General features: G+C 44.3%; 1 pseudogene across 1 annotated transcript in view; it reads right to left on the reverse strand.

Moving 5' to 3' along the window:
- Positions 1 to 1,230: 1,230 nt before the first annotated feature.
- The window catches only part of LOC311226788 (adhesion G protein-coupled receptor L3-like), a 77,349-nt pseudogene continuing 55,073 nt past the window's right edge, over positions 1,231 to 23,506 (reverse strand). Inside the window, exons 6-8 of the transcript in view lie at positions 19,691 to 19,787; positions 7,358 to 7,483; positions 1,231 to 2,271 (exon numbers count right to left, since the gene is read on the reverse strand). The product of the transcript in view is annotated as an adhesion G protein-coupled receptor L3-like (transcript). The remainder of the gene's footprint in view (positions 2,272 to 7,357; positions 7,484 to 19,690; positions 19,788 to 23,506) is intronic.

The raw sequence follows: 23,506 nt of genomic DNA on the forward strand, positions 1-23,506 counted from the left end.
CAACAGATCAAAACTGTGGAACTCAAAAGAAACAGGTGTGTGGAGATTAAAAAAGAAACCAAAACACAAAGATGTCGCACGAAACTATCCGTATGGTCAGTGTTTTTTGTTGGGATTTTATAACTTTTTTTCTTTTTATTTCTTGTTGTGTTTGTCGCTGTTGTTTTGATTGTTGTTTCTTGGAAAACAATAAAAGGGGGGGGGGGGGGGGTGGTGGGAGGAGAGGGGGAGATGACCTGTATCATAAACCCAGAAAGGCCAGCACAACAGAACAGAACTGTTCCTAAACCACTACATTACAGACAGAGGAGTTTTTGGGTGAAACAAAAAAGCATACTATTATGTGCAATGCTAGTATCTGTACAGTACATAGAAATATCTCATAATTCTCTGGTATTAGTTTTTTCCCCGCCCCCTCTGTTTTTTTTTCTTATTTTTTTTATCAACTGTTATTATTACAGCAAAATTTAAATGAAAATAAACCAAAAAGGACAACTATGCTCCAAAGCATACGGAAAAAATTCCTTCAAGATCAGTTATTTTTTCTCCTGTGCAGGGACACTTCAGCAAACAAAATGTGCTGCGACTCACCAGAGAGGGAGAAAAACCTTTTCAAAAAGCCAGTATGGATACAGAAGTATAATAAAATAGTATTTTTTTTATTTTATTTTATTTTTAAATTTCCCATTGGTTCTGGTGTAGACTACACATCAAGTACGGTAGTGGTGGGAAGTTTCTTTTTTGGGGGTCGGGGGAGGGGGGGGGGGGGGGGGGGCTGCTCGTACTGTAGTTCCTTTGGACTGTCCAACTAAATCTCAGAGACGGGAGAACAAAAAGAAAAAAGAAGAATCCTGTCACAAGTCTGTGTCTCTTCTCTTCAAATGAGACGCACCTCGATCCGTGCAGGACTCCAGTCTCTCACAAAAAGAGAAACACAACATCAATAAAGATCCCTGTGTCTCTCCACTCAAGTTTAGTCACGTTAGCTACACCCCCGAACGTAGCTCATTAAGTATTCCATGTGTGGTCAGTAACTATAGCGACAGAACTCGCAAACTCTGCCCCAAGTCTCTGGGACACGTAATAATGACAATAAAAAAAAAGGCTACCACTGCCGACAACCCTCATCACAGAGGATGAGCAGGGGGGGGGGGGTGGGGGGGGATGCCACGGCGATCAAAGAAGGGACACGAGAGTGGGGGTGGGGGGGGGTCTTCGGTATGTTGGGCTCTATAGGCTGGTGACCAGGTGCGAGGGCTCCTGCGTGGGGGGGGCCTCCTCGGGGACAGAAGGTCCTCCTTATTGGGGGGGGGCACGATGAAGCCATCACTGCTGCCCGCCCCAGGTGGTAGTAGGAGTGCAGCTGGTGCAGGGTGGTTCCGCGAGCCCAGGTTGGGCATGCTCTTGTAGTAGACGTCGTCTGAGCCGCCGCACCCCTCGGGGCTCTTGTTGGCGTCCCCCCCGGCCCATCCTTGGCTCCTCCGTTGGTGCCGGAGGCGGCGGTGGCAGCGGTGGCGTCGGGGGCAGCATGGGCATGCTGGTGTAGAGGGAGTCTCTCTGGTGGTGGTGGTGGTGGGGGGGGCGGGGTGGCCGGGCGGCGGGGACGATGACGAGCCTTCGTCCTGGGTGTGCTCGTTGGGGAGCAGGGGGAAGAAGCTCTCGCCGTTCTCCTGGGGGATCCTCCTCCGGGACGAGGAGGAGGAGGCGACGGAGGCGGCGGCGGCGGAGGAGGCGAAGGGGTGGTGGGGCAGCAGCGGGAGGAGCGGCGGGGCCGACGGGTGCAGGTGGTTGTGGAGGGCGTCCGCCGGGTGCTGCAGGGGCGGGAGGTGCGGCCGCTGGGGCAGCAGCAGGGGGACGTTAGACTCCTCGCGGATCAGCTCCAGGCCCAGGCCCTCGTCGGGTGCGGCCCGAAGGCGTGGTGGTCGTCCAGGCCCAACGCCACGCCCAGGCCCTCATGCCGTAGCCACAGCCGCCGCCGTCCTTGCCCCGTTGGTCACGTTGTTCACCAGCTTGTTCATGAGGTTGCGGTTCTGCTCGTGGGCCGAGGAGCGCTCGTGGGCGTTGTTGAGGTAGGAGGGGATGTAGTTGGCGGTGAGCTCCTTCAGAATCTTCCTCTCCAGGGTGGTCTCCTTGTGGCCGTAGCCGCGGTCGATGATCTGGACGCAGTCGCTCATGTACTCGGCGCTGGCGATGCTGTAGCTGTTGCCGTGGTTACATTCAGTGGTAGAGTATCCATGACACTTGTGTCCCGGGCGTTGTTCAGGATTCCCTCTGGAATGACACAAAACAAGGGTTGGGGGGGGGGGGGGGGGGGGGGGTTGGATATGTTTGTGAGAAGGGATGAAACGATGAGAGCTAATTACCGCCGGCTAAAAGGTCAGCCATTTTCACACAAACACAAATTACAACTGCCAGAAATAGCCCCTCTGTTGTTTCGAGTCCCGACACTGATTCATGCTCTCCAAACGAAACAAACCCATTGGGGTTTAGGGTTTATTAACTTTACCCCGAAAGGTGTAATTAAAACAACTTTTAGAACAACACGACACGTACTTACCTCATCATTCACTCAGTAAACATCAATACAAAGAACTTGATTCTGAGCAATCGTGTATTTGTTGTTTGGTGATATTCAACTGATGGTAACAGTTACAAAGATGACAACACTGATATATATATATATATATATACTGTGTGTGTGTGTGTGTGTGTGTGTGTGTGTGTGTGTGTGTGTGTGTGTGTGTGTGTGTGTGTGTGTGTGTGTGTGTGTGTGTGTGTGTGTGTGTGTGTGTGTGTGTGTGTGTGTGTGTGTGTGTGTGTGTGTGTGTGTGTGTGTGTGTGTGTGTGTGTGACATCTGGCAAGCAACACATGAAGCTTAAGCACAAGACATACCAAAGCGTAGCCATGCATTTCACATTGAAAAGGCAAAACTAGAGCACCAATTATAGATTTGGACCCCGGCCATATTGTCCTATATGGACATTACGATAACGCAATACCGCCGCGTTTGTGTTATTATAAGTGTATTTGTGTTATATCGTCTCTCTGAGATGTAATTTAACTATGACAATATAAAAGAATAATACAAAAAAACAAAGAGAAGAGATCAGAACTTTCTGTTCTCTCTCATGCGGGGAATAATGTCGACTCCCAACAACATCCAAAGTAGCGTGTGGGATCTACTATGTCAATGCGAATCCTTTTGGGAAGGATGAGTCAAACTTCAGCTTGAAAACGTGGTCATCCGGCTCATTAGAGACGCGTTAAGGAGTCAAGTGAAGGGGTTTAGCCTCGACAAAACCTGACAGGCTCCGTTCCTGCCGCCTAGAGAGGTATAGGAGCTGTGAAAGGGGCTTCTGGTTAGAGAGAGACGCAGCGGCAGAAGACACCGCAGGCCAATGTGCTATCGTAGCGGAAGCCAATTCACATCGATCTGAGCGGCAGATTTCATGCTCAAGACTGTAGAATCTAAACGGGCCGGGGAATTATGTCGGTGTGTATCGTCAAACAGCTTCTTGCTTAAAAGAACACGCCAACATTTGGGAAATTAGCTTATCGTCTTCTCCAGAGAGAGACAAAAAGATGGATACCAGTTTCCTCTCTGTGCCTTCAGTAGAAAGCTATCTGGCTGCACGTTAGCCTAGCTTAGCATAATGAATGAAAGCGGAAATGGCTTCGGGAAAGGTGTTAGTTGGACAATGCCTAGGCTAACCGGCATGTCCGCTTCCATTCATTGTGCTAAGCTAGGCTAACATGCAGCCAGATAGCTTTCTACTGAACGCACAGAGAGGAAACTGGTATCTATCTTCTCATCTTCTCTGGAGAAGATGATAATCTAATTTCCCAAAATGTTGGCGTGTTCTTTTAATTCCTTCTTGTCTGCACATTCAAGCTATCGTTGAAACTACATTCAAATTGAATTAGACGGGTCTTTTTGAAATATTTTCTGCTATGATTTTTTATTTATTTTTTACTTCCAAAGGGACCGACTCTGATATTTGCCACCCCTCCCCCACCCCCCTGTGTCAGAGTGAAAAGGAAGGAAGGCTGAGGTGAATTACATTTGGTAAGCAATTTTTAGTTTGACTCCCATACTTGTCTCTCTGTAGGCTCTTTTACAGGACGGCATGAGGGAGAGGAGGAAAACAAAGAGAAGCACAATAAGCTTAAACAAGTTGAAGAAGAATGTTCACACAATATGCTGATGACACGTCACAAATAACCACGTCTCTGAATGCATCCCGATTCAACGCCCCCCCCCCCCCCCCCCACCATGCACATTATGCAACCACCCGAAATATGACAAGTGATTGCAGTGCGATATGTATCGTGTATTGTTGTTATCCATCATTAAATATATTTTAAACACTTTTTCACTACCAAAGGTTTATTTATTGTATATTTTTTTAAACATGTCAATAGAATTATTTAGTGAAAATATGGCAGGATAAAACGCATATCATATGTCTTTTTTCTTCTACATCTATGGTAAGTTTAGTGATGTAGCTACTATAATGTGATGACTCTACAGTATCTTGTACGTCGCGGTGATCGTTTGAGCCCATCGTCGCAGGAAACCGCAGCAGACAGCAGAGACGGTAACATCATGGATAGAGACAGGATCTCGACCGTCAGACTGACAGTAAACAGTACAGTACATGTCCACTATATCTGGCGAGGGCGCTAGGGACGCTAGAGGACGTTAGGGGATTTAATTTTAGAACTACATTGCTAGTTTTTGACAGTTTGGTCCAGGTTTGGTGAGCCAGGCACATCATACCGGATATACCTTATTAACCCTTTCACAACCACACTACATAAAGGTTAACCCTTTCACTACCACACTACCGAAGGTTAACCCCTTCACTACCACACTACAAAAGGTTAGCCCTTTCACTACCACACTACAGAAAGTTAACCTTCACTACCACACTACAGAAGGTTAACCTTTCACTACCACACTACAGAAGGTTAACCTTTCACTACCACACTACAGAAGGTTAACCTTTCACTAACACACTACAGAAGGTTAACCTTTCACTACCACACTACAGACGGTTAACCCTTTCACTACCACACTACCGAAGGTTAACCCCTTCACTACCACACTACAAAAGGTTAGCCCTTTCACTACCACACTACAGAAAGTTAACCTTTCACTACCACACTACAGAAGGTTAACCTTTCACTACCACACTACAGAAGGTTAACCTTTCACTACCACACTACAGAAGGTTAACCTTTCACTACCACACTACAGAAGGTTAACCTTTCACTAACACACTACAGAAGGTTAACCTTTCACTACCACACTACAGACGGTTAACCCTTTCATTACCACACTACAGAAGTTTAACCCTTTCGCTACCACCCCTTCCAAACGCAGCCCAACGCTCCCACAATGCACTGCACGCCTGCTTCTCTCGCTCCCCACAGGGAGTAGCAGAGACGCCATCCGGACGGACGCGCACCGCAAGGTCAATAGTTTCGACGGCCGACCGCAAGCGGTTCCTGGGAAAACATGGGACGTTTGTTCAGTAAACGCAGTCGATTATTCACCACAGGCCGACGTGTTGGTAAACATGAAGCCTCGTCTGGCAATAAACTGCTAAATAATTCATGCTACTCCCCCCCCCCTCGCTCTGCCTTATTGAGCTTATTGGTAACGTTCTCCCAAATGCCTTGTACCTCATCTCGCAATAAAGTGCAAAATAATTGATGCTACTTTTTATTTTTTCACTGCTTTTTTCCCGCCTTATTGAGTGCTTTCCGTTAGCACAGGATTGCCGTGACTTATGGCACACAAATGGCTTATTGTGGGATTTAGGGATTAGCGATTAAGTACCACTTTCAGGAGGAGGCCAATTTCCTTTCAACCCCATCGCAGTCTCAGTAGAAAGACTATTGTTGTTTAACAGCCAAATTAAATGTATACAAAAAAATTATTCTACTTGTATTTATAATTTTTTCTCTTTTCTTTTTGGCTCAACGTTTATCGACGTTCAATCGTTTCACAGAAGCAGTGAACACTAAAAGAAGTGAGGAAAATAAACAACAGAAATATAGCAGACACAAGACTAAGACATTGCACACCTGTGAGCTCATTAGACAACAGTACAGCAGGGTTTGGAAACAGGGTTTGGCTGGTGGTGTATCCGGCTCCAGATTGCCATACGAGTACCATTTGGTATTTTTTCTTTTATTTCCTTTTAGCTACACTTGTTTATTGTTTTGCATTATCCGTGCCGGGCGAGGGGGAAAGCAGCGATGGATGAGGCGTGAGTCGTGAATTTCTTTTTGTGACTGATATCGCGTGATGCCCCCTAGACTGGAAGCCCCGATACACCTCCAGCTAAAACAAAACAAAACAAAAAGACTAACCCCGACAGTGAGCAGAGCTGAAGGACTTTAGGGATAAGGCTAAAGCTCTTCCACTGCCGGGGAACACATGTCTAGAGCAGTGGCTTTTTATCTTTGTTTTTCTCCAAACCAAACCCCTGGAAACCCACCTCAAAGGTGAACATCGCAATTCTGGCCCAGTGCACGTCGGCCAGCCACTCACGAACAGAAATCATCTTTATTCTCTTTCTGTTTCTGGACGGAACGACGATGTGCACCTCCGTGTGGTTTCCCCTCATCATGCGGCCCAATCTCCCATAAATATGTAAATAAAGTACTTATCGACCACAGGAAAAAAGGTAATATTGTACGTTATGTTATAGCCATAAAGTAATAATATTATTGATGTACATAAATATATTGATGTATACAAATGTACATTGTGTACACATTACAAATAAGTAATATATTGACATATTTACAAATAAGTAATATATTGACATATTTACAAATAAGTACATATTTTAATGTTAACTTTTAACATTTTCAGAAAATTCCACTGCTGGGGAACAAACCTATAGGATGCTCATGTTGGGAGGCAAGTGCTTTTACCTCAAGACTACAGTACCAAGACACCTACCCTTATCCCTAACCTTAACCCTAACCCTAACCGTTAAAACAAATCATCATCACAGTATTGCTGTGTTTGTATTGGAGTGGGTGGTCTAGTTAGTCTAGTGGTGATAGCACTTGTCAAGCGACCACAAACATTGTTAGTTCGACTCCCGGTCGCACTTTGTTTTGGATTTTGCCGATACGAAATGTAAATATATTACTTACGCAATAAGTAAACATATTACTTGGATATAACATACATTATGTACCTTTTGTTCCCCCTGTGGTCCATTAGTACCGTTATTGACTGACGAGAGACCGTGTTGGTTCATGAGTGGGACATTTTTAAAAACACTGCCCTAGCAGAACCATGACAACAAGAATGAAAAGAGGCTAGCACACCTTGCGTGTTGTACATGCCCAGCGGGTTGTTTATAGACGGACGATTCCCCAAGCAATGTGTTATAGGATTGTTAGTGCCGTGAGGTCGCAGGAGAGCGTTAGGTATAAGATGGTTAGCCATAGCCCCTGGAGCAGCCAGAAAGAGAGAGACAACAACAGAATACAGAATGAGCGAGAGAGACAACAACAGCATACAGAATGAGAGAGAGATAGTGTAGAGATGGGGAGAGAGAGAGATAGAGATAGAGAGAGAGAGAGAGAGAGAGAGAGAGAGAGAGAGAGAGAGAGAGAGAGAGAGAGAGAGAGAGAGAGAGAGAGAGAGAGAGAGAGAGAGAGAGAGAGAGAGAGAGAGAGAGAGAACATACATATCAGTCAGGCAGATGCAGCTGAGCAGTGACGGCCACTAACATTCAAAATGATCACGTGATCATTAGGGGGAGAGGCTTCACTACAGGCAAAAAGCTTGATTGACATGACTAATAGGACCAATGGAACAAGGGTTTATCGTCAATGACGTTGTTCGGCCCTTAGCGTTATAAAGGGGTAGTTATGATTATTGGACGTTTAAGTTGTATGAGATACTGTCCAGTAGGTGTATTGGAAAGCAAAACTATTTGATTTACTTACCGAGTCCCGTGGTCACAGTTCTGGCCGGGTTCTGAGAGAACTGGGAGGCTTCAAGACAGACGGTAAACGGTAGAAACAGGGTCACGAAAAGCAAAAGGTTCAAATCCACAACATGCAGGTAAAGGGTTAACCACCTCCAGAACAAAACCACGGCCCTCCAGCATGTTGAAGCAGCTGGTAAATGCTCTCTGTCTAGGAATGAGTTCGAATTTTCGAATATTATTATTATTATTATTATTATAATATTGTTTTATTATTATAATTTTTAATGTTTTTATTTTTATTTAATACATTTGTATATTTAGAGGCAGCCCAATGTTCATAGCCTAATTGATCTAAAAGATGCACATGCTACTGTTTCTGTTTGTTTATTAACACTTTCCCCGCCAATCACATTGTACGACGTGTTTCGAGTTCATGCGAATTCTGCCAATCCACGGCGTACGACGTTATTGAGATCATATTTCATATTTCTGCCATGGTATTCATATTTCCCTCACAGAGCCTGGTCTGTTGCTGTGTGAGCCGGCACAACTCTGCAACGCTTCAATACTGCCCCCTGGTGGATGATCGGCGAGTTGCCAAACCGGAAATGGCCGGTTGGATATCGGTGCGTCTCCTAAATGCGTCCGGCCACTCGCATATCGTTGCAGGACTCTAGCCACACACCGTGGATATGGATCGCTGCCATAACTCAATAATCGACATGATTTGGGCGTGTATTGTTATTATACAAACCGGAAATGGATCGACTCGATCCCCATCAAATACTGGGATCTTTTTGCTCCAGTCTCATCGCGCAACGGTAAGAGGAGGCTGACGTTACTTTCAGCCTGTTTGTTTATTATTACCCATGCAAACTGCTCAGATCTATATATCACCCATACTACATAAGCATTTAACGATGATCACGGAATTATAAACGACCCCCCCCCCCCCTCCGTCCATCCGCGCATGATCAGTCATAACGTTTAGGATAATGTACAGTTGACATTTTTAATATAGCGTGGATCGGCAACAAACGGCATTTGATCATCTATATATGCATTTTGCCTATATCTCACGTTCTAGGAATTACTGCAGAAAACGATAAAAACATATTTATATTCTAGACGGTATTTTCGTATGAATGTGTGAATGAAAAAAGTAAAACGTTCCTACATCCTGAACGATAGATAATCGATGTTGAATGGGCCATAGTAATCTCAATTTAGCAATACAATTAAAAAAGTTATAGCCCTGCAAAGAAGGTGAACATCTCCATAGACTTACAGTACTGGCAGAGAATGGTATAAGATGCTGAAAGTGCGTGGCAGGGAATGTGTTAAAACCGGTTGCCAATGCAATGCTGTTATTATAGGCTACAATGGTAAATGGTGTCATTTTGAGCCGATCAAGGTTCTGAAGGATTATCTGAAGTGCCTATTTATGTGCAATACCCTTTGATTTTAATGATCCATTCTATTAAAAAGAATAACTGAATTTACTCAACTGAATATTTTAACTGAATTTAAACTGAAACAGAAAATAACTATTCGAATTTTCGAATATTCGGTTTTAAGAACAGTAGCCTATTCGAAAATGATTTTGGTCAGTCATGCACATCCTAGTGTCAAGTGATAGCAGAGTCTGACGTGCTGGAGACCATGGTTTTGTGTCGGACATGGGAATCCCTTTAGCCTGCATGCTGTGGTGTGGATTAAAACCTTTTGGTTTCAGGAGACCCCGCTTGCGTTCCATGTTCGCTCTGAACCGCCAGAACTCCGACCTCGGGTCGCGGTAAGTAAAGCTAATAGCTTATTTTTTTATTGTGCTGCACATTCAGACAGGTGTTAGCAGACATTCAGCAACATTATGAACAAGCGCTGACATATAAACACGTCCGCAGGACATATAAGGACATTTAAACATAGCCATATTAGGACATATAAATGTCTTACTAGGACATAATAAAGACATCTATACCAGACTTAAAACAGGACATAATCAGGTAATCACTCAAAACAATGTTGGTCATCAATCATAAATAAAAAAAACACCAAAATACACTTGCTGCTAATGCTCATTATGACAGGTAATATCAGTCTCAGGTAAGATACGATAAGATATTCCTTAATTGATTCCTTGGGATAATTCAGACGTCATAGCAGCATGGGGGGGGGGGGGGTACAGGTATGGGCAGGGTAATAGTAGAAAGACATGAATATAGGCAATACAATTTGATCTGAATATAAAAATATGAGGAATATAAACAGTGTAAACAATATAATTAACTCTGATTATATAAATATATGAAAAGTAAATAGTGCCGATGTGGTTCTGTATGTTCTATATGTTATATCATGCGTTACTCTCAATAAATATAGGCAATAGAAAACGTTTGAATCTGAATACATTACTAGTAAAAGTAAACAGTATACACAAGGTACAGATGCAGCTCTCAGGACTCTGAGCTCTGGGCCCTGTTCCTCGTACATGGCTAACTGAGTTAGCCGGATATTTTCAGCATAGCTTGACTTAAGCCAGACCTTTCCGTTCCCAGACGTGCGATTGTCTAAATCACTATGGCAACATATCAAAAAGTTTTAACCTGCTCCAGAGCAGGGGTTAGTTCAGTTAGCTCGATAACCTGCATGGCCACACCCTCGCAAAGAAATCCCAGCTCGCTTCCTGAAATAATTCTCACAGTCTAGATCCTATTATACCATTCTGAATTATGTTTTTGTGCTTCGTTCTTCTAGAGGGGGCTTTTGAAATGTAAAATAATATACCTAAAATGCTGATAATAAATCATATTCAGCCTATAGATTTACTTTGTCCTAAATAATGCATGTCATATTTATACGGATACCGCGCTCAGAGTCGCGATACACACTGTGGTTATTTTAATAACGGCGCATTGTAAATGTGAATCCCGCGGGGATATTTTTAATGAATGAAACCTATCGGGCGTTTGGCTCTGATTAGTTTCATATTCTCCGCTGTTGATGTATTTGCTTAGCGGAGCGCCGGATTGTGTTTCCTTCAAGCATAAATTGAAGCGTCTTCATGCGTGGACTGTGGATATGAATTACGAGGAATCTGAATCTGTGGATTGTTGAATTGTATCACTGTCAGTCACACGTTATTGTGATATTGTAACTGGGATTAAAATGTCTGATGAGATGCGCTGTTTGACGGATTTGAGAAATTGAATGAGCGGTTGACGTTTTGACGAATTAATTTGAGAAAATGCATTTATCTGTTCAAGCACTGTTATCTGATGATGGACATGAGGTGTCACAGGTATAAACCAAAGGTTAATCAATTCAATGCATGTATGGATGATGTCCGAAACTGATTAAAACCTGATTAATAGTGAAACTGTATAGCCTCCCTCCAAGCCTCTCTGACACCGTTATTTCGGGGGTCGCGCCTTGAAAACTGTGTTTATATATAAAGTACATGATACCTAATCCGAGCGCATACAGTACAGATATCCTCATAAGTATCTATTAATTTGTATCAATTAGATACTCTTTGGGCTTGTTTGTATCTACTTATTCTGAAAGTTGAACAAATTATTTTCGCTAGCAAGATCTCATTCGATTATTCATCCATTAAGCCTACTGCCAAACAGGCACATTTAAATAAATATAATCTGATTGATTGGGGTAATGAGGGACTTAACATTACAGGATTTCTGCAACCCACACATGCTGTCTTTTCAGGTGAGGCGGCCGCGCGCAATTATCCTGAGTATCAAGTCTGGTTTTGAATTAACAAGACTGAATCAGCGTTCGAGGAACAGGGAAAGCCCGGATTCAAACATCGGGTTAATTAATCTGGATAATGGGACTTTTGATCGACTTAGTTGAACCAGGTATGGGGAATAGGGCCCTGCTCTGCTACTGCGGTAATCATGCACCATTAACCTGGCAGTGCTGTTAATGAGGTGTTAACGATACGGCGCCCCTTGCAGTAGAGGTGCGATTTTTAAGAGCTGGATCTGTAACCTAATTGGCACAGGGTCAGGGTTCACGCGTCAGGGTTCGTCGCTTTTTACCCCTGGGTCTTGTTGCCGAATAGACGGCTTCAAAGTGAAAACGCTGTCCCCCGAGTTGAGACGTCAGTCACTACACTCTGCTTCTTGCCGGTCTCTCTGCCTCTCCTCCACGAGAGGGACAGCGTGTGAGACCAGAGGGACAGCGTGTGAGACCAGAGGGACAGCGTGTGAGACCGCGTGTGAGACCAACGCAGCCTTCAGACGGTAGCCGTTAGGGTCCAAGTGTGACTCACCTGTTTCCCTCCTGTATACCTACTGATACACCTGCATACAACCCTGTTGTATACCTACTGATACACCTGTACTGTATACAACCCTCCTGTATACCTACTGATACACCTGCATATAACCCATATAACTCTGTATAATAGCATGTACAATAATGCTGTATATATATATATTTATTTATTCTTACCGTATATATATATATATTTATATCCGTCTGTACATACCTTCATATAATAATGTTTACATATCTGTACATACTATATCTGTACACATCCCTTACTACCACAGCGTCTTTATACCCGTATCACTGTACATATTAATACTACAAATCTGATTAGCACTATTACTCAGTAGTACTAATATCTATATTTTATACCCAGTTTAATCACCTGTATACCTTGTATATTACTATTGCACTTTACGTTACATCTGATTGGATGCCAAAACTCTTGTCGTTGTACATTTTAATCTAATCTAATCTAATCTGTATGTGTGCCCACTTCATCTCTGCATTTTGTTTCATGTCGGTATTAATATGGATGTGTGTATTTATATAACATATACATGATAATGTATGTAGGATATATAATCAGCAGAGCTCTTTCCTCGTGGCAGTGATGTCCTCTGCCCTCGTTCCAGAAATACCAGCCTCTTTAGAAATGATAAAACGCTCCTCTTCAACCCCCCCCCCCCCCCCCCCCCCACACTCATACACACACACACACACACACACACACACACACACACACACACACACACACACGTACGCTGTATGCGTTTGATACATTGGACCGTTTCCAAACCGCGTTGATTGTGTAGTAGCAGCAATAATCGCTGAACGCCAGGGTAAATTGAACATGCACCGCTATCAAGATGATTGCACGGGTCGCTCTCAAGAGGGGGGGGGGGTGCCGTTAGCAGATTAGCAGTACGGGAGAGAAGCTGACACAAAAAAAAGCTGGTGGCGCGGAGTTGAAAGGGAACAAATAAGCAGGAAATGATATGTCTCCTTTTAGACTCGTTTCTGCAATAACAAGGACGGAGCACCCGCAGGCAAAGTGTGCTTCTATTTGCATGTGTTTGTTTGTGATAATGTTTGCGGCGACTGACGAGAGATGACAAAATATAGACTTCCTCAGTCGACTCCTCCTGGGCTCTTATTGCACTGTCTGATCAGACCTGATTACAGAGGGCTGGGAAGATGTTGTTAATAATGGCCCCTTTCCCTCCTCATCCTTAGCAAAAACACTCTTTCCATCAACCATCAACCACCGCTTCATCGCTACACCCCCCCCCCCCCCCCCCCCCCCCGCACTCCCTCCTCCACCCTCCCGATCCGGCGTCTGTTGATGGCGCTAAGCTGAGTGCCTAATTATTGAGATCTTGACACTTCCTCTCGCCGTCGAACATGAATCCGTCATCGTAACGATGTATTAGTGTCCGCGCGAGCGGGGGCTCAGAGCAGCTTTAGAGAGAGAGAGCGAGCGAGCGAGCGGCGTGGGACCGGAGCCCTCCATCAACCGATCCCCGGGACCGGGGGGGGGGGCAGTGAGGGATGGCCGGGGGAGGTGGGGGCCGGGGGCGGGGGGAGGGTTAGTATCTGCTGCTAATGCAGTCGGGATCTGGAACTCTGACGTTTTTATTTCCCCTGCAGCCCTAGAGACTCAGTGGTCACCTGCTTGGCAAGAATAGACAGATGATACGCAGGTTTAAAATAATAATCATTGACGTGTCAAATTGTATTATATATTTCCCATATTAACATTAACATTATTCGAACTGCTGGAGAACTAACGGCTGGTGAACTTGAGAACTGTTAGGACTATCTGACTCTTAATAATAAACACTGTTAGGACTGTCTGACTCTTAACACTTTGAGTGCCACAGACGTGTTATCTCGTTATTTCATGCCCCCGTTGAGTGCCACCGACGCAAATTGTCTTTTTTTTTTTTTATTAGCGATCTGAATTCATATTTCATCAACCGAGTCTCCCGTTGGTACAGCAGCCCCTCTAGGAGCTCAGATGGGAAAATACCGCCCCCTATCGTCTATCCCTGTGTAACTGCAGGCCATTCGATTAGACTGGTGGATCTGTGTGGGGGGAGCCTACTGGCTCCATTATGCTGGCGAGGGATCTGATGATGAGGGAAGTGATCGCGAGTTGGAAAGCAGCGTGGAATATATATATTTACAGCAGCCAATAATCAATCAATAAACGCGATCGATATTTGGAATGGCGATCAGGAATTGGAATAATCTTTTTGGAGAACATCTGATCTAAGGTAAGGAGTCTATGTTACCAGTTTTAGGATAATCAGAGCTGTATTCACTGAGATAACAGCGTGTCCCGTATGTGTGTGTGTGTGATGTTGAGGAAATGAGAGAATAGATTTTTCAGCCCGCTTCTCTAGCGCGCATAAGTACACATATACTATTGATAATCTAGCGTTTATTTGAAAACTATTCATAAATAGGCCGACAAATGACAACGTGTCTAGTGTATTCGAGAATATTCCAATAAATGCCGTTTATGAGGGAATCTTTCTATCTTCCGAAAATTTTCGAGAGAACGAAAATGCTATAGAAAGGATATGAACCGATTAAAAAACAATCCGTTTCGACAATGTTGACTGCAAACAAGTCATTGATAAGCGACGGGCAGATTAGACACATAACCATAATTTAAAACATAGATTATGCGTTTTTAACGCTAACATTGAAGTGGGTGGCGGCATTCAAGGGGGTAAAAAGGAAAACACGGCTGGCATGCTCCCCTCCCCACATGGTGCCGGTAAAAATAAATGGAAAGGATGCAGGAGCACTGGTGGATTCAGGTAGTTCAGTCTCACTGGTCCAACCCCATCTCCTTGACCAGCTGGAACCTGGTGAGTCGATACCTGTGTCCTGTGTTCATGGGGATACCAGGGAATATCCTGTGGGTAAGGTTCAGCTCACCACACCTCAGGGTACCTGTGAACTGAAGGTGGGAGTGGTTCCCTGTCTCCCCGTCCCGGTGCTGGTTGGCCGAGACTGCCCGCTCTATGAGAAACTATACCAGAGGAAAAAGGTGATCGAGAGAACTCAATATACTCGATGTAATGCAACCTCAAAATGACGCAAACGTGTACTAACTTCCCCAAAGGTGTATTCTCCAGGAGGAGAGGCCTCCAAGCTGGTGTGTGTTGCTCCGGAGAACGATGACCAGAGCTCCACAGGGCCCAGCTCAGAAGAGGAGTTGGAGAACCCATTTGCTTCCTTTCCAGATGAAGTGAGCTTGGGGGAAGCCGAGCAGGGAGCCCAGCCCTTACCCCGGTTGAGACGACAGTTTGGTACGGCCCAGTTGGGGGATCCCAATCTGCTGCATGCTCGGAGCAATGTGCAAGAGATAGAAGAGAAACTGGCTCCCGGGGTGAGTAAACTCTCATATCCCCATTTTCTGATAAAAAATCAACTTCTCTACTATGCTCAGATGGTGGACAGTCAAAAAAGATGTTTGCTAGTATGTGTCCACAGTTTTACACCGTATCAGGGGACGGTTCTATTGGCCAGGAGTGGTAAGAGCGGTAACAGACTACTGTCGCACATGCCCAGAATGTCAAAAGATGGCACCAAAACACTTCAAAAATCCACTGATACCATTGCCGATTATTGAGGTGCCCTTTGATAGGATTGCCATGGACCTAGTGGGACCACTAGTGAAATCTGCAAGGGGACACCAATATATCCTTGTTGTCCTTGACTATGCCACCAGGTATCCTGAGGCCATTCCCCTCTGGAACATGACAACGAAGGGCATTGCACGGGAGCTGCTCCAGATGTTCAGCAGAGTTGGGATACCCAGAGAGATACTTATGGACCAAGGGACCCCCTTTATGTCTAGGATCATGAAGGACATGTGTCGGCTCCTCAAGGTAAAACAAATTAGAACTTCAGTATACCACCCACAAACGGATGGTTTGGTCGAAAGATTTAACAAGACCCTGAAGTCCATGCTCCGGAAGCAGGGACTGGGATCAGTTGCTGCCTTACCCCATGTTTTCCATTAGAGAAGTACCACAGGCATCTACAGAATTCTCACCATTTTAACTCCTGTATGGAAGGCAACCAAGGGGCCTGCTTGATGTGGCTAGAGAGGCCTGGGAGGAGCAGCCCAGCCCACATCGCAGCCTGGTGGAACATGTGGAGGTGATGCGGGACCGCATGAAGGTACTGTGGCCAATGGTAAGGGAACATATGTCACAAGCCCAGGAAGCCCAAAGACGAGTCTATAATAGGGGTGCACAGCCACGTGAGTTCCAACCTGGGGACAAAGTGTTGGTACTGGTACCCACCACTGACCACAAGTTTCTGGCCTCCTGGCACGGACCATATGAGGTGGCCAAAAGGGTAGGCCCAGTTAATTACAAAGTGCGCCAGCCAGGACGCCGAAAGCCTATTCAAATCTATCATGTCAACCTGCTTAAGATGTGGTATGCCAGAGATGTGCTTGGATCTTGTGTTTCTCCTTGTGTCTTCCCTTACTCCTCACCCAGGGATGAAGGTGTCGAGGTGACGTATGGGTCAGGGCTCTCAAAAATGTAGCTTCAGCATATGAAGGAATTGGTGCAGAGAGCCTCAGGTGTGTTCTCCAGTGTACCAGGCCAGACCACCCTGGTGGAACACCACATCCAGACAGAGCCGGGTCGGAAGGTGAAAATGCGCCTTACAGAACCCCAGAAGCCACGAGGGTCACCATTGAAGAAGAGGTCAAGAAGATGCTGACACTGGGCGTCATAGAGGAGTCCTATAGTGAATGGGCTAGCCCGATCGTCCTGGTCCCTAAGCCAGACAACACAAAAAGGTTCTGTAATGATTTTCGGAAGCTTAATGAAATATCTAAATTTGATGCCTATCCCATGCCTAGGGTTGACGAGCTGATTGACCGGCTGGGGGAGGCCCGGTACATCAGCACCCTGGATCTAACCAAGGGGTATTGGCAGGTGCCTCTAGCAGCTGACTCCAAGGAGAAGACTGCGTTTGCTACCCCCACAGGGCTGTACCAATACGCGGTGTTGCCCTTTGGCCTGCATGGAGCCCCAGCCACCTTCCAAAGGCTAATGGACAAAGTGTTGAGACCTCACCGTGAGTATGCAGCTGCATATCTGGATGATGTGGTAATCCACAGTGAGGACTGGGAGAGCCACTTGGACAGGCTTGCCGCGGTATTGGAGGCTCTCCGCAAAGCAGGTTTAACAGCCAATCCAAAGAAGTGCAAGCTTGGTTTGGAGGAGGCTGAATACCTGGGTTTCACCATCGGACGAGGAAATGTGAAACCACTGGAGCGTAAGGTTCAGTCTATTGAGGAGTGGCCCCGACCAGCAACTAAGAGACAGGTAAAGCCTACTTGCATAATAGTCATGTATAATAATTCCTTAATTACCATCATACGTACCACCACATCACATAGACTGTAGTGTATAGCATATAGCAAATGGTTTAACTTTTATAAGTGTTACCCCAAATCTCTACACAGTAGTTCAGATATGGTATACTACTGAGCAATATAGAATGTACAGTGATTTATCCCCGCAGATGAATGTAACCTTCTGAGTCTTGGCAAATAACACCTCCATGCAGTCTTTGAATGCTTCAATGCTGGAATCTGGAGCTCTGTATACACAACTGACAATCACGTTTCTCAGATCTCTACTGAGATACAATCCATCAAGTTGTCAATGGTAGTTGACATGCATTCTACAACTTTATATTTGAGGCTATTTTTTATATATATGGCTACACCCCCACCTCTTTTCCCAATCCTGTTAATATAATTGAGTTCAAATCCATTCAACTCAATGTCAACTATTTTCTCAGAACTAAACCAAGTTTCGGATATTGCTATGCTATTGCAAGGTTTATGGAATTGCTCCAAATATTCTTTAATGTTTTGATGGTTAGCATATAAGCTTCTGCTGTTGAAGTTTTAAACAATATAAAACTCAAAAGTATTATTATAATTCTTCTTATAATATTGAAACATAGCAGCAAATAACTCAGTAGTGCAATAATGATTATCATGTTATTTAGACTTCATATCAATAGGGTTTAGCTTTGTCAACACAGGGAAGTTCTACAAACAGGCCAGAGGATGTACATACTGTATGAGTAAAATATATACTTTATAGATTTCTCTTTTCTTTTTTGCTCACATAATATCTTAATATAAAACTCGAGCTCTGCCCCTCTGTGTTCACATAACTTTCCCAAAACTGACTTGTAATCTAAGTTGCCTAAACCAGTTTGTCAATTTTAAAAGCTCAGAGGACGGAACAGGTTTATTTGTTTATTGATAAGGAGATAGGGAACGATAGAAAATGATGGATGGAGCAGGCGGTCGGGTGGCGTAGCGGAGATTATAGGCCCTGTGTAGTATCTTTAATTGTACAATTTTGATATCCAACACATTTTGATATTTTACCATTCCTACTGTAAGTGCTGCTTCCCATTGTGTTTCAGACATGGGTATACCCCATGTCTCGCTCTCATTGTATTTAATAAATACATGTAAATTATATTTGGTATTTGTAACTTGGCTAATATTGAAACTGTTGGTTAGCTAGATTAAACAGTACTATTATTTTGTTTCTCTGTCTTGCGATGGCAGCTGGATACTATTGCAGGGACTGAAGGGGGGGGTATGTAAGGGGATGAGGGGAATGGTGATCAATGGATGCTATGTTCCTGCCTGTTGGCTCCCCCCAATGGAGAGAAGAAAAGACTGGACTATAGCAAAGACAGTTAGGTGCTTCACTGGGAGCCAGTATGATTTTTGTTGGTTTCTTAATTTTCAGTTTTGTTTAAATAAATGCCCCTGGCCATTGCCCAGCGGGGAGCTAAAGCTGTTTGACTGTGTGTTTGATTATTTGTACACCCATATTGCACCTTCCACCTACCCCTGTCTGCTACCTTTGTTACAATATATATATATATATATATATATATATATATATATATATATATATATATATATATATATATATATATATATATATATATATATATATATATATATATATATATATATATATATATATATATATATATATATATATTGTATGTGGTAAATATAAATATATTTTATTTATGAATGTATATATAATATGGTATACAGCACTATTGTACATGCTATCATACAGAGTTATATAGGTAGATTATAGTGTGAGGTAGGTATCTATGATGATTATTATGATAATAATTATAGTTAAACTAGACAAAGAGTGACGTTTCTGTGAATCGATGCCTGTTGTTGCTCAGCCTCTCTGACTCCCTGCTCTCCTCTACGTTACATCTTTTTCTTGGCTGACATCTTTAGTAGGTTCTGAGCTCCGGGCTGGCTCCGGGGTTTTGTTTGGGTCATTCAAAGCGTGCGTTTGGCTAAGTGACCAACGATTACCTCTGTTCAGTGAGGCCGAGCTGTTGACGTCTCCGGTCATGAAGGACGACTCGGACTGTTTCCTCACCGTGTCGTTCCACATCCGACGGATCCGGCTCTGCGGGAGACAGAACCACATGTCAGACCTGCATTTAACCCTTTCACTACCACACTACCAAAAGGTTAACCGTTTCACGGTGAAAAATACAGAAGGTTAACCCTTTCACTGCGACAATACAGGTTAGCCCTTTTCACTGCGACAATACAGAAGGTTAACCCTTTTCACTGCGACAATACAGAAGGTTAACAATTTCACTGCCACACTACCAAAGGGTTAACCCTTTCACTGCGACAATACAGAAGGTTAATAACCCTTTCACGGCGACAATACAGGTTAACCCTTTTCACTGTGACAATACAGAAGGTTAACCCTTTCACTGTGACAATACAGAAGGTTAACAATTTCACTGCCACACTACCAACGGGTTAACCCTTACACTGCAACAATACAGAAGGTTAACCCTTTCACTGCGACAGTACAGCAGGTTAACCCTTTCACAACCACACTACATAAGGTAAACCCTTTCACTACCACACTACAGACAATTACCGTCTCTAGTGTGGTAGTGAAAGGTTAACCCTTTGTAGTGTGGTAGTGAAAGGGTTAAACTCAAAAGGCAACTGGGATTGCCCTCATTTACAGTTACGTCGAGTGTAGGACACACAGGAATGAGCGAAAGATAAGCATTATTTTACATCATAACGATGAGACAACAAGACGAGGCAAAGAGCAAGGAAAACAAATCAAATAAAACACGTACAGCTTGATTGACAAAGGTTGGAGATCAAGGTTTTAAGATAAGATAAGATATTCCTTTATTGATCCCCTTGGGGAAATGCAGGCATCATAGCAGCAAGGGGGAGGGGAGGTACAGGTCATAGAATTATAGTACAGTGGAGAAGTAAACATTTAAATAGAATAAAAAGGCAGTGTAAACAATATAACAATATAATTAACTCTGGACATGCAAGATTAGGGTATGTATGCCCTCTCAGTTATATTTGCCCTACAATAAATATAGTTACAATATATAATCTAATAATCTAAATCTAATCTAATATCAAAAAATGCTAAAATGCTAATGCTAAATATATGCTCTGATGAAGTATACAGTATACACATAAGGTGCAGTATGCATAAGGTAAGTCAACCTCTTAAGCATCGGACGGGCACACACACACACAAGCACACAGAGGGGAGAATCTCAAGCTTTAAGGACTGTTGGAGTTCGTTCCATGAGCTAGAAGGGCATCATAGCAAAATGCAGATTTACCCTGTTCCGAGTAAACTCTGGGGACCTTAGGGACCAGCCAGTCCCTAGAACAGGTTCCATAGGTTCCAAAATGTCACAATGATGTAGTATACGGAGGTAGCTTACCAAAAGCGCGCTAAGAGCGCGCACCAAAGCATACAACGCTGGCCTGGTGGCAGGCAACATGAATGACCACAAGGTGGCGCGATACAACGTAAGGAGGACAGTAATAGAGGCAAACGGAGCTACAGGGATCAAATTGAACTTCAGTTTGAACAGGCTGGCAGTGAATATCAGGAAGGCAGCAGGACCGGACGGCATCCCCGGCCGCGTCCTAAAAGTCTGTGCCGACCAACTGACCCCGGTATTCACTGACATATTTAACCTGTCCTTAGAACAGGCTGTCATCCCCACCTGCCTGAAGAAGTCCACTATCATCCCTGTACCTAAAAAATCCAAGCCTGCTTGCCTCAACGACTACCGTCCCGTAGCTCTCACCTCCATAGCCATGAAGTGCTTTGAGAAGCTAGTAAAGGGCTACATCTGCTCCTCCCTCCCCATCAACCTGGACCCCCTGCAATTTGCATACCGCCCCAACAGGTCCACGGAGGACGCCATAGCCCATGTGCTGCACACAGCAGCATCACACCTGGACAAGAGGAAGGGGAACTATGTGAGAATGCTATTCATCGACTACAGCTCGGCATTCAATACCATAGTCCCCTCCAAACTCATAGCCAAGCTCAGGGACCTGGGCTTGAACTATGTCCTCTGCCAGTGGGTCTTGGACTTCCTGACGGGCAGACCCCAGGTGGTGAGAGCAGGCAACTGCACCTCCTCATCCATCACCCTCAACATAGGGGCCCCCCAGGGCTGTGTTCTGAGTCCCCTCCTCTACTCCCTGTACACACACGACTGTGTGGCTCAGCGGAGTAACAACACAATCATCAAATTTGCTGACAACACAGTAGTGGTGGGCCTGATCTCTGCAAACGACGAGAGGGCCTACCTGGAAGAGGTCAAGGTCCTGGCGGGATGGTGCCAGGAGAACAGCCTCTCCCTGAACGTCAGCAAAACAAAAGAGATGATTGTGGACTTTAGGAGGCCGGGGGTCAAGGACTACAGCCCCCTCAGCATCGACGGGGCATCGGTTGAGAGAGTGAACAGTTTTAAGTACCTCGGAGTCCACATATCCGAGGACTTGACATGGACCACACACATTGACAGTGTTGTGAAGAAGGCACAACAACACCTCTACTTCCTCAGGCACCTAAGGAAGTTCCAAGTCAGTCAGAAGATCCTTAAGAACTTCTACTCATGTACAATAGAGAGCATCCTGACTGGCAATATCACCTCCTGGTTTGGGAATAGCACCGCACAAGACCATAGCAGACTACAGAGAGTGGCCCGTTCAGCCGAACGCACAATTGGAGGGGGGATTCCCACTCTCCAGAACATTTACAACAAGCGGTGCATGGGTAAGGCTAAGAGAATTATCAAAGACTCCAGCCACCCAAACAACTGCCTCTTTGAACTGCTGCGGTCAGGCAAGCGATACCGGAGTCTCATGGCAAGCACAGAAAGACTCAGAAGAAGCTTCTATCCCCAGGCCATCAGGATGCTCAACGAACAATAACACTATGTAACAACCATCAAATGCACTCACAGCACACACATCCACACTCACTTTAAACAAACAACTCACTGCAGCACCCACTTTACACACTTTAGAACACCTAAACACACTTTATATTTATTGGTAAAGAATTCGCACTACAACCCATACCTCATTACACCTTACTGTAAATTGTACCTAAATTGTACCTCATCCCATTTCTCCTTTGCACTATATAGTATATTGTATAGTATATTGTATGGTAACTCAGTTACTTCTACTCTGCATTGAACATTGTACATATGTACATACTGAAAACTTGTGTCTACGTACGTGACTTCTATTTTATACTTGCTATACTTTTTTTTTTGTCTAGCACAGTCTCTGGAGCGTAACAGAAAGAAGCATTTTGTATAAAAGTATTCTGTACTTCTGCATGACAACTAATAAAGAAACTTGAACTTGAACTTGAAACTATAAATGAATATATAACATCTGAGAGTAACAAGATGTGCTCATAGAATTATGCTCACGCTTGTGCATTTCATTTGGCAGGAAAAGGCTGGAATCTGTACTAAGAGGTTATACTTTTGTATAATAAAATAAATAAATCAAATAATATAATAGGCGTCAGAGAGTGCCATTAGCCCAACTATTATCCCCCCAGAGGCACTAACATACAAGAGACTGCATAAAGGGCTGAGGATTTCAAAGGAACATATCGAGAGTCGCTCCGGCACACTTCAAACAATAATTGCAGAGAATAATTCTTTCAGCTAAAATGTGCGGGACCCGTCACTCACTGTAAGTGGAACCTGTCAATTGTGATTGGCCCTGATGTGGGTCAGCTGTGCGGAGCTCATATCTCTCCCCTGGTTTCCAGTGCTCACAGGGCCGACTCGATATCTC

The sequence above is a fragment of the Notolepis coatsorum genome, assembly GCF_963971535.1.
Source record: "Notolepis coatsorum genome assembly, chromosome: 4".
Taxonomy (NCBI): domain Eukaryota; kingdom Metazoa; phylum Chordata; class Actinopteri; order Aulopiformes; family Paralepididae; genus Notolepis; species Notolepis coatsorum.